Below are 18,949 nucleotides of genomic sequence, written 5' to 3' on the forward strand. Positions count from 1 at the left end.
TTATCATTGTTATATTCTTCAATGAAATTATTAATAGTTTCTATGATTTGTTTTTTAACTAACTGATTTTTGGAGAATTATATTATTTAATTTCCAGTTAACTTTTTATTTGCCTATTCATGTGCCCTTACTAAATATTATTTTTAATTGCATTATGATCTGAAAAGGTTGCATTTATTATTTCTGATTTTTTGCATTTCTTTGCCATGTTTCTATTCCCTAGTGTAGAAAATGATAAGTAAAGGTATTGGAGACACCAGGGATATTATAATAAAACTAGGTGATTGTGGGTACACACACTGGGGTTTATGAGAGACTAGACCTGGACATAGAGACCAGAACAGCCAAGCTTCTCCTAACTGACAAAGGGAAAGTTGATCAACTGTCACCCTGGGCCAGAGGCTTTGAATCCAACAGGCAAGGTAACAGGTTATAACTGGGTTTAATTATGAACAACTAAAAGGTGGGATAGGGATGTCTACTCTAAACCCTTAAAAACTAATGACAAAACCCACAGAGAAAGGGGAGGACTTATTTCTACACTAACTTAGTGTCCTAAACAGACAGGGCCAAAGGAGCTGTAATGGAGTTTCAGGGTGACTGCCTCAGACCTGTACAGGCCAGGCTTGAGCACAGCTAAGGGATGATGTGGCTTTGGGATTCTCACTGCAATCCACTGATGATCTCTGGATGCCAAGAGCCAAGGTGGTCTCAGGTACCAAGTTGAGAAGGTGTGCGCGAGTCACTGTCCACCAGATCTCAAACTTTTCCTCTTCCCTTGGTACAGAACTGAAGATCTTGACTCTTTGCTAGATGCCACATAGGTTCCCAAGGAAATCAGGATGCAGGGTCCTTTACTCTGAGGTCTCCCTAGGGCTAACTGCATTTTGTGCTAACCCCTAATGGAGTCCCTCTCAGAGCACAAGTCCCTTCTTCCTGATCCTTCATTCCATCTTGGAATTCCCAGCTCCAGCTCCTTCCTGCTAGGCATACCTTAATTCTTAATCACTAACTAATCTATTCTTCCTCACAACACAAGTACATGGTCAATCTTTGTGAATGTACCATGTACTGCTGAAAAGAAGGTGCCTTCCTTTTTGTCACTATTCATTTTTCTCCACATATCTATTAATTCTTATATGTCTAAGATTTCATTCACCTCTCTTACCTCTTATTTATTTTTTTTTGGTTTGATTTATCTAGATCTCATAGAAGAAATTTCAGTTCTCCCATTAGTATAAAATTATTATCTATTTCCTCCTTGAGCTCTGACAATTTCTCTTTTAGAAATTTGGATGCTATACCATTTGGTGCAAACATATTGAGTACTGATATTTCTTCATTGTCTGTACTGTCTTTTTTTCAGGATGTAATTGCCTTCCCTATCTCTTTCAATCAGATCTATTTTTAATTTGTCTTTGTCAGATATCATGACTGCACCTCCTGCATCCTTTTTCTCAGCTTAAGCCCAATAGATTTTGCTCCAGCCATTTGCATTTACCCTGTGTGTATCTACCTGTGCCATGTATGTTTCTTGCAGACAACATATGGTAGGATTTTGGTTTCTGATCCACTCTGATATTTGCTTCCATTTTATGGGTGGGTTCATCCAATTCATATTCATAGTTATGATAGTCACCTGCCTATTCCCCAACATTTTGTTATCCTCTCCTAGTTCTGTCCTTTCTTATTTTTTTTATTTCCTTTTAAAACAGTGGTATGATTTTAATCAGTCCCCCTAATCACCACCCTTATTTTACTTCCCTTTTCACTCCCTCCATATTTGTCTTCTTATTATTTTTTTTAGGGTCAATTAGATTCCGTCCTCTCCCTTTTTCACTCCCTTTATGTACTCCCCATTCAACTCCCCCTCTTGGTTTTTCACTTCTGACTTTCCCTATAGGGTAAGATAGAATTTGATACACCAATGAATCTAGCTGCTCTTCCCTCTCAGAACTGATTCCACTGAGAGTAAAATTTAAGTTATAACACTATTAACACCCTCTTCTTCTCCTTCTTATAATAGTATTCTTCACCTCCCCTTCCCATATGCCTCTTTGTGTGGTATAGATTATCCTATTTTTCTCATTCCTTCAAGTTTCTCTTAATGCCATTTTCTATTACCCCTCCCCTTTTCTTTTTTTTTTTGCATATCATCTTAAACTACTTAGTACCCCAGTCTCTACCTATGAATAATTCTTCTAATTATTATAATAGTGAATACAATTTTTTAGAGTTATAAATAACATTTTTCCATATAGGAATATAAACAATTTGATCTTATTGAAGCCCTTAAAAATAACATTTTTTGTTCCCCTGTCTTTCTTATTTACCTTCTCATGTTTCTCTTGATTTTTGTGTTTGGATATCAAACTTTCTGTTTAGTTCTGGTCTTTCCTTTACAAATACTTAACAATCTTCTATTTTGTTGAATGCCCATACTTTCTCCTGGAAATACATAATCAGTTTTGATGTGTAGGTGATTCTTTATTGTAGAACCAATTCTCTTGCCTTTTTGAATATCATATTCCAAGCCTTGTGTTATTTTAGTGTGGAGGCTGCCAGATTCTGTGTAATCCTGATTGGTATTCCTTGATATGTGAATTGTCTCTTTCTGGCTTCCTGTAAAATTTTCTCTTTAGCTTGGAAGTTCTTGAATTTTGTAATTATGTTCCTGGGGGTTGTCTTTTGAGGATTTAATGTAGATGGTGATCTATGGGTTTTTTCAAAGTCTATTTTGCCCTCTTGTTGAAGAATATAAGGGCAGTTTTCTTGGAAAATTTCTTGTAGTATAATGTCAAGGTTCCTCTTTGTTTCTGAGTTTTGAGGTAGATCAATGATTCTCAAATTATCTTTTCTAGATTTGTTTTCAAGCTCATTCATTTTCTCAGTGAGATTTTTCATATTTCTTTCTATTTTGTCAATTTTTTATTTTGCTTTAATTCTTGTTGTCTTGTGAGATTATTGGCCAATTGTGGTCTTTAAAGACTTTCCCAATTCTGGTCTTTAAAGACAGGTTTTCCAGTATAATCTTTTGATTTCCCTTTTTGGTTTTGTCTATCCTGTTTTTAATAGTTTCCATCTGTTTAATTTTGGTCTCCAATTTGCTTATCATTTCATTTGATTTCTGGGCTTCTTTCTCCAATTGGGAATTTTTCTCTTTTAAACTGTTATTTTCTTTTTGAACTATTTCCCACTTTTCTTGCCAAATCTCTTCCTCCTTTTTCATAACCTCATATTTGAAATCTTCAAGAGCTTGTGTTTAATTTCAATTGTTTGTGAAGGTTTGGATGTGTTTACTTGTTTGTCCTCCTCTGTGGTCTGGATATTTTCTCCACAAAAATATCTAGTCAGTTCCTTACTTTTGTTCTTTTTGGAGATTGAAGGTTGTATTTCTTGGGTATTACTGGCCATCACTGTGCTGGTTTTTCCTTCCCTCAGACATCTGAGTGAGGAGGGCAGTCTTTCTGTGTATGGAGCTACTGAGAAGTTTTTCCCTGAGGCTACTTTTGAATCTCCGTGGGTTCTACTGTGTATTGCACCTCTCCACTCTATCTCTGTGCCCAAGACCCACACTCTTCAGTATCCTGGGGTCTCAAATATAGCTGCTCTCATGGGTAAGTCCCTGGTGTTTTTAGTCAGCTGCCAAGAACCTAGAGACTTCATGCTCTCCCTGATTCTGGTTGGTTGGCTTTGACTATGGCATGGGAACTGTAGGTGGGGTCAGGAGAGGGTTGATTAGCTCATGTTTTGGTGGGAGCCATTTCACCCCGTAATGGAGTTGAAATGCCCAAATCCCACATACTTTTGATGCTGCAAGTTATTGTGTAGTCCCTGCGTTCATCTGAACTTGTGTTCTTGTCCTTTTGATGTGTCATATATCAGTTGGTGGTGAGAAGAGTAAGATTCCTGCTTCTACTCTTCAGCCATCTTAATGTGGAAGTCTCCAGGGATAAGCATTTTTTACAAATATTGTTTTATTTGATCTGCATGACAAACTGTGAGACAGGTGCTATAATTGCTTCCATTTTACATTTGAAGTAATTGAGGAAAATAGAGGTTAAGTAAATTGCCCAAGATCACACATCTAGTAAGTATATCATGCACAATTTGAACTCAGGTCTTCTTGATTTCAGATTCCACCAGCTATTTCTCAAAATATTTAGCACACACACACACACAAATATATATATATCAGTAATGAGTAAATACAATATATATTCCAAATGATTAAATACAAAATAGTATGGTGGGAAGGGTATTTGGTTTGTGAGATATCAGCAGCGAAAATTAATATTCTTGATAAGTCAGAACATAATTCCCAACCCATCCTGGATTCAAACAGACTATCTACTGATCATGGCAGGTTTAAAAAATCAGTTTTAGAGCTATTTGTCAGAGAAACACTTGGCCATCACTAAATCTCCTCTAGTTTGATTTCACTTGATGATCAATATCTTCAATTCTTGGAAGAGGGATAATGTTACATATGTTTTTAATGTTATTCAGCTTTGTCTTCAGGTACTCATATCATTTACTTTGACATTACGGTAATGATTTTTCTCATCTAAATCATCAACTGCTTCACAAAATCTTCAAAACCCATATTTGTCCTTGGTGAAGTTCATTCTTCTTTCTATCCAATTAACCCATTTGAGGTTAAGTTATTTTGATTGGTTATAATAAGTACAAGCTTATCCACCCCCCACCCCCATGTCAGAACAATAGGCAATGCTTTACATTTTATCCAATTATCTAATATGCATATATACATATACATATACATGTATATATATATATATATATATATATATATATATATCCAACACCAAAAACTACCTCACAAAGTAAGAAATCATTTGACTAGATAGCTTCCTTAGAAAATTTCCTATTTATATCTTTTGATAATTTATCAGTTGGGTAATGGCTCACATTCTTAAAAGTTTGAATCAATTCCTCCTATATTTTGGAAGAGAGACTTGTATCCCACATTATGTGCTACAAAAATCTCTCACTCTAAGTTGATTTTTTCATGAATTTTTTATATTGGCTTCATTTGTTAATTTAAAAAAAATTGTATATAATCAAAACTGTCCATTTTATGATCTGTGATTCTCTTTACCACCACCTCCAAAGGTTTTTGACAAACTTTTCCCCAGTCCAGAGACCTGGAAGTTTTTTTTTTTTGTTTTTGTTTTTTTTTTCCGTTGTTCCTCTAATATATCTATGTGGCCACTTTGAGCTTATATGGTTGTTATTATCCTATCAGTTGTTACCATTTGTTAGTCTATACCCAGTTTCTTCTAAATATCTTTTGAGATTTCCTAGAAGATTTTGCCAAACAGTGAGTTCTTACCTCAGTAACTGAGGTCTTTGGGTTTATCAAATACTAGGTCACTATATTCATTTCCTTCTGTCTAATATGGGCCTAAATGTTTATACTGTTTGACTTCTCTGTTTCTTAAGTAATATTTTAAATTCAAATAATTTTGACTATTACCACTTTATAGTAAATTTTGATACCCAGTATTGCTAGGATGCCTTCTTTCCCATTTCTTTCATTATTTCTTTTGAAGGTCTTGACCTTTTCATTCTTCCATATAATTTCATTATTACCTTTTTGGATTTATAATGAAATCATTTGATAATTCAATTGAAGAGGCACAGAATAAGTAAATCCAATTAGTATATAGCATATATATGTGCATGTGTATATATGTACATACACATATATCTTAGCCTACCCATGAAAAAATCAGTATTTTCCTCATTATTTAAGTCATTATCTCCCTTTACCCACCACTGCTCTCCATTTTTATACCATTGGCCTTTTTCCTTTGCTTTCTTCTTTAAAGATAACCTAAACATAACAAAACCACTCTTTGGTCTTCAGTCTTATTTAACCTTCTATAGTTGTAGAAGGGACAACTACATTATCTCTTCCTATTAGAATCTAAATATCTAATCCTTGTTTAGTCTTTTCTATTTGGTCATTGGTATTTATCTTTTTATAATTCTCTTGACCATTCTGTTTGTATTTCAGAGTTTCTACTCAGCTCTCATCTTTTCATTACAAAGGTTTAAAGGATAAAGGGTCAGCACATTTAAAAGCTAGGTTATAAGCATATTATGAAGAACCTTAAATGCCAAATAAATGATTCTATATTTGATACTGGGGTAACCAGAAAATCACTGAAAATTACCAAGTAAAAGAGTGATGTTTTCAAACCTATAATTTAGAAAAAAATAATCTGGAAAACGAATTAAGCATGGATTAGAGTTCAGAAAGATAGATAGATAGATAGGTAGATAGATAGATCTCTACATATATACATTATGATTTTATATCTATTCTATATACATATTACATACATATACAAGCATATATGTAAATATTGATAATATTTTATATACAAGTTGTTCCTCCATTATAATGTAAGCTCATTGTGAAAAAATGGCAACATATATTTAATATATCTCCTGAAAAATAGTGTTTGCTTAATAAATTCTTATTGATTGAGTGATTTTCTACCAATAGCCCAACCAATAATCAAACAATAAAGTATTTAAATGATTTATCACAACACACTAAGTATAAAGAGAAAAGGAAGCAAAAACATCATTGTCATTTTTCTATACAAGAAGTTATGGAATATCTTCCAAATTCCTGTGTCAATGGGAGAATAATCATATCTCATGTTGCAAGATGATTGCATTCTAAATCGATCACCTTTCACAATTTTGCCTTTCATCAGTCTTCTTTATTTTACTACTCCTTGTGTAAAATACATGTAGATATTTTGCCATCATCCCCAAGGCCCCCAAGCTACTTCTGTAATGTTCTCTATTAGTAAAAATGTCATCCTTTGAAAACCCATCTTTTAAAATTATTTTGTCACCAAAGAGCTTCATAATATATCTAATGAGATGCTTCTGTCATCTGGAACAGTTCTGCTATTCCAGCTTTCTTTTTTCTCCAGGGGATGAGTATATGGACGACTAATATTCCATTAACTACATAAATTGAAGGGGTAGGAGAAAACATTCTCTCTCTCTCTCTCTCTCTCTCTCTCTCTCTCTCTCTCTCTCTCTCTCTCTCTGTGTGTGTGTGTGTGTCTGTCTTTCTCTCTCTCTCCATCTCTCTCTTTTTCTCTCTCTCTTTCTCTCTCTACTACTGCCATACACCCAAAGATAAATATACTTTAAATATTTCCAAACCCTGATTCCCTTTGAAGTACGTTGTGCAATGTTATAAAAGGAAAATAACATATTAATATAATCTCAGTCAAGGTAAATAAATCAATAAATATTTCTTAAAAATCTACTATGGGCCAGACAATGTGCTAAGTGCTATGGATACAAAGAGGCAAAAACCAGTCCTTGTTCTCAAGGAATATAATCTAATGCGATCATGAGAGTAATGTTGGTATTTGCTTTTCCAAGTTATCTTAAGGATATGAAAACTCTTCAGCAACAACTAAACATGTGTCGCTCAAAGTGTGAAAACAATTTCATGCTAGTTGCCTCCATTTCAGCTGACCATCTGGAATCTAGCATACCCTTCATGGCAAATTCCTAATGTGGATAAAAGAACAACTTAGTTACAAGGGTTATTGATCTAAGATTTTAACTCCAACCTCAGAGGAAATTGTTGAAAGCCTCAGTTGCTTAAAATAAAAATAGCCTGTTGATTATCATGAATGGTATGTGCCTTATTTTCTAAGAAGCCATAGAACTCACTCAAATCTTTATAGTTTGTCTGAAGGTTATAGCAAAATATGATTTTTTAAAAGAATATACTGGCTAGCACACTTTTAGTTCTTAATTTGGAATAGGTTTCATAATATACAAAAGATTGCTCAGGCACTGATCAAAACCTTATGCAAATAACAGCTATCAAGACCATTTTTGAAAAAAAAAATGATACCCCTTACCTCACAATAAGAAGTCAACCCTTGTTTACAAATGAGAAAGGAGAAATACATTACTTTCAACTTCTATCATAACCTACATCATACAAACTCTTATGAAGCTTTGCTAAAACTCAAATAAGTCTCAGCTACAATAAAGAATTGTAAGAATTTTGATGGTTGCTTTGTATTTCTTATAATTCAATAAAGATTCTTCATCCCATTAAACATATTACCATACTATTTAATTTCCAAGACCTCATTTTTTTTCTAGTGTGATGTAAAGTAGAGAACACTGGATCTGGAGTAAGAAGAACTAGTTTTGAAGATTTGACCTGATGCTTGCAAGCTGCATAATTATTGATCTCACACTCAATATTTCTATGCCACAAGTTTTTTCCTATGGAAAATGGGCAATAACACATGCTTTCCTTTCCACACATGGTCATTTCTAGGAAAGTCATTTGAATCTTAAAGCAATATACAAATATGAATGGTGTTCTTTGTTGACTTAAAGCATTATATGAGGAGAGTCCAGGAATACTTGGATATCTTTAACATAAGTAGAGTTTGATTTTTAATGTAAAATTACTCCTTCAAAATAAATTGGTATAGACTTCTGGTTAAGATGGCGGCAGAGTAAGGAGCAGCTGCTCGATCTCTCCTAACCGATGCATACAAGACTCCTCAAGGGGACATAAAAACGAATCCAGATGAACAAAGGAACCCCACAACAGGGCGAAGCATTGAAGGTACACAGAATCGGGGCATTTCCACGCTATAAAGGGGTGAAACAGCTCTCACTAAAACGTGAGAGGAAAAAGCCCCTCAACCCCCCCCCCCACACACACACACCACACACAGCGCCAAGGCCAATGCACAAGAATGAAAACAGGAGTGGTGCAACCAGTAAATCACTAGCAGCCCCAGGGCTTGTACCTGTGAGCTGCCAGATGTGGGACCCCAAGTGGCTGGGGGGATGTACGGACTTTCTCCAGCGTTCACGGGGGTGAAGGCTCTGCCCCAGGCAGAATAAAGATCCCTAAAGCAGGGACTTTCCCCAGCTTCTAAGCAGCTAAGGCTCTGCCCCAGGTGGAATCCGGGTGGAATAAAGATCCTTAAAGCACTGACTTTCCCCAGCTTCTAAGTGGTGAAGTCTCTGCCCCAGGCGGAATCCGGGTGGAATAAAGATCTAAAGCAGAAACTTTCCCCAGAGCATATGCGCCTGTGAAGGCAGTGCCCTGGGCGGAATAAAGATTTCCAGCACAGGCTAGGACATCCAATGAGGACCTGGGGCAGACTGGAGTGAGGCTGTGGAAGCAGCCCTGAGACAGCTGAAGGAGCCTTGGCAGAGGGGCAGCCCGGGAACTACCAGGAGACCTGCCCCCGAGGACAAGGAAACTGGAGCCATTGGAAGCTTAGAAAGCGCAAGCAGACCCTGAGTATGAAGACAAAGCTGAAAAGGGGTGGGGCTAACAATGGCAAGCAATAAGGAAGCCCAGAAGAAAAAGATTACCAAGAGAAACTCTGGAACACTCGACAACTTCTACACAGAGAAAATCCAGACAACAGAGGAGGGAAAACAAAAATCCAAACCTAACCAAAAAAATGAAAGCTGGTCACAAGCTATCAAAGAGTTCAAAAATGAAATGTTGAGGAAGATGGAAGAAATCTAGCATAAAAATAACAGTTTAAAAGGCAGAATATCACAATTGGAAAGTGAGGCAAGTCAACTGAAGACTAGAAATGACCAGATTGAAAAGGAAAACCAAAAGATTATAGCCGAAAACCAAAAGATTATAGCCTAAAACCAGTCCTTAAAGGGTAGAATCGAACAATTAGAAACCAATGATCTCTCAAGACAACAAGAACAAATAAAACAAAGTCAAAAGACTGATAAAATAGAAGGAAACATGAAATATCTCAATGAGAAAGTGACAGACCAAGAAAACCAGTCTAGAAGAGACAATTTGAGAATCATTGGTCTTCCAGAAAAGGCAGAAATTAATAGAAACTTGGACTCCATACTTAAAGAAATTATTCAGCAAAATTGCCCTGAAGTTCTACAACAAGAGGGCAATATAGACATTCAAAGGATCCATAGATCACCTTAAACACTGGACCCAGAAAAGTCAATACCAAGGAATACAATAGCGAAATTGAAGAGCTTTCAAGTAAAAGAAAAAAATCTTACAAGAAGCCAGAAAGACACAATTCAAATATCAAGGAGCACCAATAAGGATCACACAGGATCTGGCAGCCTCCATGCTAACAGACCGCAAAGGTTAGAATATAATATTCAGAAAAGCAAGAGAGCTGGGCCTTCAGCCACGAATCAACTGCCCATTGAAACTGACTATACACTTCCAGGGGAAAGTATGGGCATTCAACAAAATTGAAGATTTCCAAGTTTTTGCACAAAAGAGACCAGGACTAAATGGAAAGTTTGATACCCAACCACAAAAATTAAGAGAAACATGAAAAGGTAAATAAGAAACAGAGGGGAAAGAAAGAAAACTCATAAGTTTTAAATTTGCCTTTTTAAGGACCTCAGTAAGATCTAATTATCTGTATTCCAATGTAGAGAAATGCTATGTATAATTCTCTGTAGTGAACTCTATTCACTATTATAGTATTCACTATTATAGTAATCAGAAGAATAATTCACAGGGTGAGGGTGGAACACTAAATAATCTAAGATGACATGGGGGATGGGAAAGAGGGGGTGAATAAGAGGGGATAACAAGAAAAATCTGAGTAAATAAGAATAATAGGATATTCTATTACACACAAAGAAGGCATGGGAATGGGAGGGGATAAATACTACCATGAGAAGGAGAGGAAGAGAGCATTAAGAGGTAATAATCAAACCTTACTCCCAGTGTAATCAACCCAGAGAGGGAAGAGTAGCTTTATTATCCATTCAGATAAAAAACTATCTAACCCTACTGAGAAAGTCAGAAGGGTTAAACCAAAGTGAGCAGGGGAGTGGGGAGGTCAAAAAAGGGAGGGGAGAAGAAGGGGGAGTAAATTCATTAGGTCCTTTAAAAAACAAAAAAAGGGGAATAACAAGGGAGGGGACAAAAAGGGAAGTCAATCATTGGAGAGGATAAGGGATACTGGCTCAAAGCAAATGACTGGTTTAAAAGGAAAAAGTGTAAGAAGAAGGGATGGGTCTAGGGAAGGATACAAAAATGTCAGTGAATGCACAACTGATAATGATAACTCTGAATGTGAATGGGATGACCTCGCTCATCAAAAGGAAGCAAATAGTGGAGTGGATCAGAAAACAAAATCCTACCATATGTTGTCTACAAGAAACACATATGAGGCAGGTAGACACATACAAGTTCAAAGGTTAAGGGTATGAGCAAAATCTTTGGGGCATCAAATGAGAAAAAGAAGGGAGGAGTGGCTATTATGATCTCTGACAAAGCCAAAGTAAAAATAGATATGATTAAAAAAGACAGGGAAGGTCATTACATCCTGATTAAAGGCAATATAAACAATGAGGAAATAACACTGCTCAATATGTATGCACCAAGTGGCATAGCACCCAAATTCATAAAGGAGAAACTGGCAGAGCTCAAGAAGGAAATAGATAGTAAAACCATACTAGTGGGAGATCTAAATATTCCTCTGTCAGATCTAGATAAATCAAACCAAAAAATAAATAAGAAAGAGGTAAGAGAGGTGAATGAAGTCCTAGAAAAATTAGATTTAATTGATATGTGGAGAAAAATAAATAGGAACAAAAAGGAATACACCCTCTTTTCAGCTGCACATGGTACATTTACAAAGATTAACCATGTAATAGGGCATAGAATCATTGCAAACAAATGCAAAAGAGTAGATATAATAAATGTAACCTTATCAGTTCATAATGCAATAAAAATAATAATTAGTAAGGGCACCTGGACAGGAAAATCAAAAACCAATTGGAAATTAAACAATATGATTCTCCAAAACCAATTTGTCAAAGACAAAATCATAGAAACAATCAACAATTTCATTGAAGAGAATGACAATGATGAGACATCCTACCAAACTCTGTGGGATGCAGCCAAGGCAGTACTCAGGGGGAAATTTATATTCTTGAGTGCATATATTAACAAATTAAGGAGGGCAGAGATTAATGAATTGGGCATGCAACTCAAAAATTAGAAAGTGAGGAAATTAAAAACCCCCGGATGAAAATTAAATTAGAAATACTAAAAATTAAGGGAGAGATTAATAAAATTGAAAGTAAAAGAACTATTGAATTAATAAATAAGACTAGAAGCTGGTATTTTGAAAAAACAGATAAAATAGACAAAGTACTGCTCAATCTAATAAGAAAAAGGAAAGAAGAAAACCAAATTGACAGTATTAAAGATGAAAAGGGAGACCTCACCACTAATGAAGAGGAAATTAAGGCAATCATTAAGAACTATTTTGCCCAATTATATGGCAACAAATATAACAATTTAGGAGATATGGATGAATATTTACAAAAATATAAATTGCCTAGATTAACAGCAGAAGAAATAGAATACCTAAATAATCCCATATCAGAAATAGAAATTGAAGAAGCCATTAAAGAACTCCCTAAGAAAAAAATCACCAGGACCTGATGGATTCACAAGTGAATTCTATCAGACATTCAAAGAGCAAATAATCCCAATAGTATACAAATTATTTGATATGTAAGCAAAGAAGGAGTCCTTCCAAATTCCTTTTATGACACAAATATGGTACTGATCCCAAAGCCAGGTAGACCAAAAACAGAGAAAGAAAAGTATAGACCAATCTCCCTAATGAACATAGATGCAAAAATCTTAAATAGAATACTAGCAAAGAGACTCCAGCAAGTAATTAAGAAGATCATCCACCATGATCAGGTGGGATTTATACCAGGAATGCAAGGATGGTTCAACATTAGGAAAACCATCCACATAATTGACCATAGCAACAGTCTACAAACAAAAATCACATGATTATCTCAATAGATGCTGAAAAAGCCTTTGACAAAATACAGCATCCATTCCTATTGAAAACATAGAAAAGTATAGGAATAGCAGGACCCTTCCTAAAAATAATAAACAATATATACCTAAAACCACCAACAAGCATTATATGCAATGGGGATAAATTAGAAGTCTTACCAATAAGATCAGGAGTAAAACAGGTATGCCCATTATCACCTCTATTATTCAACATAGTACTAGAAACACTAGCAATAGCAATTAGAGAAGAAAAAGAAATTGAAGGTATCAAAATAGGCAAGGAGAAGACTAAGCTATCACTCTTTGCAGATGATATGATGGTATACTTAAAAAATCCTAGAGAATCAACTAAGAGGCTAGTAGAAATAATCAACAACTTTAGCAAAGTGGCAGGATACAAAATAAATGCACATAAATCATCAGCATTTCTATATATTTCCAACACATTAGAGTAGCAAGAGGTAGAAAGAGAAACACCATTTAAAATCACCCTAGACAATATAAAATACTTGGGAATCAATCTAACAAAACAAACACAGCTATTATACGAAAACAACTACAAAACACTTTCCAAACAAATAAAACTGGATCTCAACAATTGGAAAGCCATTAATTGTTCATGGGTAGGACGAGCTAATATAATAAAAATTACCATTCTACCCAAATTAATTTACCTATTTAGCGCCATACCTATCAAATTACCAAAAAACTTCTTTACTGAATTAGGAAAAACTATAACAGATTTCATTTGGAATAACAAAAGATCAAGAATATCAAGGGAAATAATGAAAAAAAATGTGAAGGAAGGGGGCCTAGCAGTACCAGATATTAAACTATACTATAAAGCAGCAGTCATCAAAACAATATGGTACTGGCTAAGAGATAGAAGAGAGGATCAGTGGAATAGACTAGGGGTTAATGATGTCAGCAAGACGGTGTATGATAAACCCAAAGAGCCCAACTTTTGGGACATGAATCCACTACTTGACAAAAACTGCTGGGAAATATGGAAAACAATATTGGAATGATTAGGTTAGGTCAACGTCTTACACCCTACACCAAGATATATTCAGAATGGGTGAATGACCTGAATATAAATTGGGAAACTGTAAATAAGCCAAGTGAACACAAAATAGTATACCTATCAGATCTCTGGGAAAGGAAAGATTTTAAAACCCAGCAAGAGTTAGAGAAAAGTACAAAATTAAAAAATCAAGCCACTCCCCAATTGAAAAATGAGCAAGAGACTTGAATAGGCAATTCTCAGGTAAAGAAATCAAAAGTACCAATAAGCACATGAGAAAGTGTTCTAAATCTCTAATAATTAGAGAAATGCAAATCAAAACAACTCTGAGGTACCACCTCACACCTAGCAGATTGGCTAAAATGAAAGAAGGGGAGTATAATGAATGCTGGAGAGGATGTGGCAAAATTGAGACATTAATGCATTGCTGGTGGAGTTGTGAAATGATCCAATCATTCTGGCTGGCAATTTGGAATTATGCTCAAAGGGCTATAAAAGAATGCCTGTCCTTTGATCCAGCCATACCATTGCTGGGTTTGTATCCCAAAGAGATCATAGATAAACAGACTTGTATGAAAATATTTATAGCTGAGCTTTTTGTGGTGGCAAAGAACTGGAAAAGAAGGAGGGTATGCCCTTCAATTGGGGAATGGCTGAACAAATTGTGGTATATGCTGGTGATGGAATACTATTGTGCTCAAAGGAATAATAAACTGGAGGAATTCCATGTGAACTGGAGAGACTTCCAGGAAGTGATGCAGAGTGAAAGGAGCAGAGCCAGAAGAACACTGTACACAGAGACTGATATACTATGGTAAAATCGAATGTAATGGACTTCTGTACCAGCAGTAATGCAATGACACAAGAGAGATATGAGGGATTTATGGTAAAAAACGCTACCCACATTCAGAGGAAGATCTGCAGGAGAGGAATCATAGAACATAATCAATTGCTTGAATGCATGGGCTGAGGCGGACATGATTGGGGATGTGGACTCGAAAGGACCACACCAATGAAACTAACAACAATATAGAAATAGGCCCTAAACAAAAACACATGTTACAACCAGTGGAAGTGTGCGTCAGCCATGGATGGGGGGAATGGGGGGGTGAAGGGGAAAGTAGGGTTATGAAGCATGTAAACAGGTTAAAAATGAATATTAATAAATGTTTAAAAAATAAATTGGTATATGAATTTAGAGGTAATAAATCATGGATTGGTAAATTCCATCTGGGTGCCCCTCAGAGGAATATAGATTCTAAATGTTCCTCTCACTGAGGTGAAAGTGAAACGAGACAATATAGTTACATTTAAGATAAAGACATTCATTGGATGGCAATAATTCATATATTTTTATATAGACAAGTCAGTAAAACACTAAACTACCCAGATACAACTCAAACCTTTTACGTTACATGTGTTTAATTAGGAAAGAAAAAAAACAAGTTATTAACTAATAAGCTTAAGAAAATTAATGCTCTATAATACTAGGAAAAACTTTAGAAACATGGGGTTAAAACTGTCAGTGAGTCTCTTTATGTAACATTTGGCCTTTATCTGCACTTATAAGCAGGCATATTGTATAGATCCACCCTGCTGTTGGATAATTACACTTTTATTTATTTCACTTTTTTAGTTTCAATAAAGTCTTTATTTTTATGTGTGTGAATAGTTAGCTTTTCTAGTATTCCAAAGTAAATAAATTTTACAAATAGCAAAATATGCTTCTCTGGATCTATGAAACAATATTACAAATATTTTCCCAGAAGTAAATCCTGGAAATGAAAAAAAACTGTCATAGACATTCTAAAATACTATGACTCAAATGTCTCCAACTTGATATTTCAGGTATAATGTCATTAATACTAAGAATAAATTTTGGTGTTAAGAAATCCTAATACAATTTCAGAATTTCTTTTATTAGTTGCCTGTGCCTCATTCCTCCATGGGGAAATAGCATCACAAAATATGTTTTCTAAAGTCAGCATCACACATTGTCATAATTTCAATTTTAAGTTCATGAAATCTGCTACATTTTTTCACCCTTTAAAAACCTACATCCATTATTTAAATGGAATATATAAATACAACCATTTTCCTTAGTCTTCTAATTTCTTTTGCTCAGTTTGCCTTGTTGGACTATTTAAAGGTATTAAGTACAGTAAGGTGACTTGGCAAATAAAATTCTCCAATTTTTGTAATTGACAAGAAGGTAGTAAAACAACCTCATTTAAGTAATTTATGGAACAATGCTTGTCAGAATGATTCTGAAATAATTTTAACTTTTTTTTTTTAATGAAGGCATGGAAATTGTTAGCTTCATAGGGAAACAAGAGGTGATATTTCTTTTTTGGCCACTGTCACATCTGAAAGACAGCTCTAAAGATAATAATTTTGAAGTTCTTTAAAGATGAAATTTAAATTTAAACAAATACCATAACCTTGGTAAAAGAACAAAACTAATGGCATATTTTTCATTTTAGCTACTTAATTTTGGGCTACGGAAATTTCTTTTAATCACATTCCACTCTGAAGTTAATTACTCAAAAACCATCTACTTTTTAAAACCCTTAGATCCTTTGAAATATTTGTTAATGGTGTATAGATGTATGCAATATACATGTCAATTTTTATTGCTTTTTTTGGACAATTGACACTCATTTAATAAGGTGAAGTCTGTGATTTTAACGGGAACTGTTAAAAGTATATATAAAATTAATTTCTTCCTCTGTAATGTCCAATTCATCATCATCCTCTTCATCATCATCTTGATGATATTTTCTTATCTGAGTGGTGGGAATCTGCTGTCCTGATCCAGATATACACTTGATAAAAAGAGATTTCTGAAGAGGAGATTTTGAATTTCCTTGAACAATATCTAAACGAGTTGAATAGTTAGGTGAATAGAGAGAGCTCTGAAAAATCTCTAGATCTTCTTCATCAATCTTCCCTATATTTTGGCAGACAGGAGTGTAGACTTCTAAAATTGCCATGGAACAGCATTTCAATAGTTATAAATTCTGAAAATATATTTTTATGTCCTTTATTTTTTGCTTTTCAAAATTGTCAATTGTTTCTTCCATGTGCCAACTTGTTCTCGTAGCATCCATTGTAGCTCTCTGTAATTCTGTTTCTGCCTTTTTATCAACTAAATGACAAAATAATTTTTTCTTCAAAATTGAAAGGATACTATGACATGCTGATCTGATAAATTCCATTGACATGTTCTTTCTAGTTGAGTTAACTGCTTAGCACCTAGACTCTTTCCTATTAAAGTTCCTTTGAGATTATCCCGTTTCATTTTCACAATAGTTCCATAACTTTTCAAAGGTTCAACTACTTTGGCTTCAAGTCTTTCCACTTCAGCTTGTCTATAATCCTGAAGTTTGGCAAACTCATCAGCAAAGTCCTTCAGGTCTTGCTTCAGGTTGGGAGTCTCTGTGGAGGCGAAGGCATTGATTTCATTCACCAGGAGGTAGGCTTTGTCTCGAAGACCAGCAGTTTTATGCACATAGGCCATGAAGATCTGGCACAGCTCCCCAAAGTGCTTCTCTACCTCAGAGACTGCATCCTGCAGCTGTTTGGTCTGCGGGTCCCTGTTTTACAGAGTCTGCCTCAGCATGTTGCCTTGCAACGAGGCCTGCGGTGGAGGTACCACATCACTAGTGAGACAGGAGCCTGCGCATGCTGGCGCCTAATCACACTTTTAAATGGAAAAAGTGGAACCAGAATGCTGCAATACAGGTTCTGGGTCTAGAAAAAAACAAAAACAAAAACATAACAAAACAAAACACCTCTTTATAAATTATTCCTTTTCCCTCCTTCTGGAGTAAAATGAAGAATATCTCAACTATACAAGAATGCTATTTGCTCAACTGTGAATATATCCTACCTCTCCAGAAAAATTTTCTTTCCCTGTAACAAAATGTCCATTAAAGGTATATCTATCCAATGCCCTTTCTTTCTATATCTTAGAGACCCCATCTCTAGGGATGTCTCAAGATAAGCCTCAAGACTTTGGAATTAACATATTTGACTTCAGGGCAAATTATTTTCTGTGCTGGTGGGGGGATGGGAAGCAGAGATACTGAGACAGAGACAGAAAGAGAGACAAAAAACAGAGTGAAGAGAGAGATTTACGGAGAGACAGATGCATAGTTAGAGGTAGGGAGACAGAGACAAAGAAAGACAGGGAGAAACAGGCAGAAATATAATTATAGAGATTTAATTTCATTTAAGTGAAGACTTTAGGGGACCTATCATTTTGCATGTCATATGCAGGGAATGGTAGAAGGAATAGATATGTTGCTATCTATATTGTCTCCACATCACGAAAAGAGTTGGATGTATTCATATCCAGCGAGCAAATGTTTAAGCATCTTCTAAGGTACCTTGCCCTGGAGTCAAATAGTCTGAGATTTTTGTAATTGCAAGACTTGAGGTACTTTCAGATATCCTAGTGAGAATGGACGCACAGGTCCAAACCTTTCTGGGCTTTTATGACAAATTTATAATGTGATAAGCTCTTTAAATGTAAATAACCATACTTCAATGGTCCAGAGGAAAGACTCTGGATAATTATTATTTCAAAGAATGGGGGGACTTTCTTTTTCTTTTGAGTTTATTATATGTTCCTTGCTATCTTCTGGCAGTTGACAATCATTTGGCTACTAAAGCAATGTATTGGCTTATATTGATAGACCAAGGACTTATTGGTAGGAAAAAGTGACCTTAGAAATCCATTAATTTTATCCCCATATTTTCAAAATGAAAATATGTGTGTGGAAACTATGAAAATAAAAGCTAGTACTTCAAAGAGGAGGGAAAGGAGGCTCAGGGTCTAAGTGACTCTCCAGATTTTACAAATACATGATGGAAGCAGGATTTGATTCCAAGCTAAGAGGAAGAATAAAGGTCATGAGTCAAGAGCTGGAAGAGAACTAAGAAGGCATCTGTTATAGCATGCCCATTTGGCAAATGAAAAAAAAACAACTGAGATGTAAAGAAACTAAGTGTGAGATTCATGTTTC

The 18,949-nt window shown here is 35.3% G+C and overlaps 1 pseudogene; it reads right to left on the minus strand.

The window, feature by feature from the left end:
• Window positions 1–16,603: 16,603 nt before the first annotated feature.
• LOC123252433 lies at window positions 16,604–17,544 on the minus strand (annotated as a pseudogene).
• Between the last annotated feature and the right edge of the window lie 1,405 nt (window positions 17,545–18,949).

Source organism: Gracilinanus agilis, chromosome 6, assembly GCF_016433145.1.
Source record: "Gracilinanus agilis isolate LMUSP501 chromosome 6, AgileGrace, whole genome shotgun sequence".
Lineage (NCBI taxonomy): Eukaryota > Metazoa > Chordata > Mammalia > Didelphimorphia > Didelphidae > Gracilinanus > Gracilinanus agilis.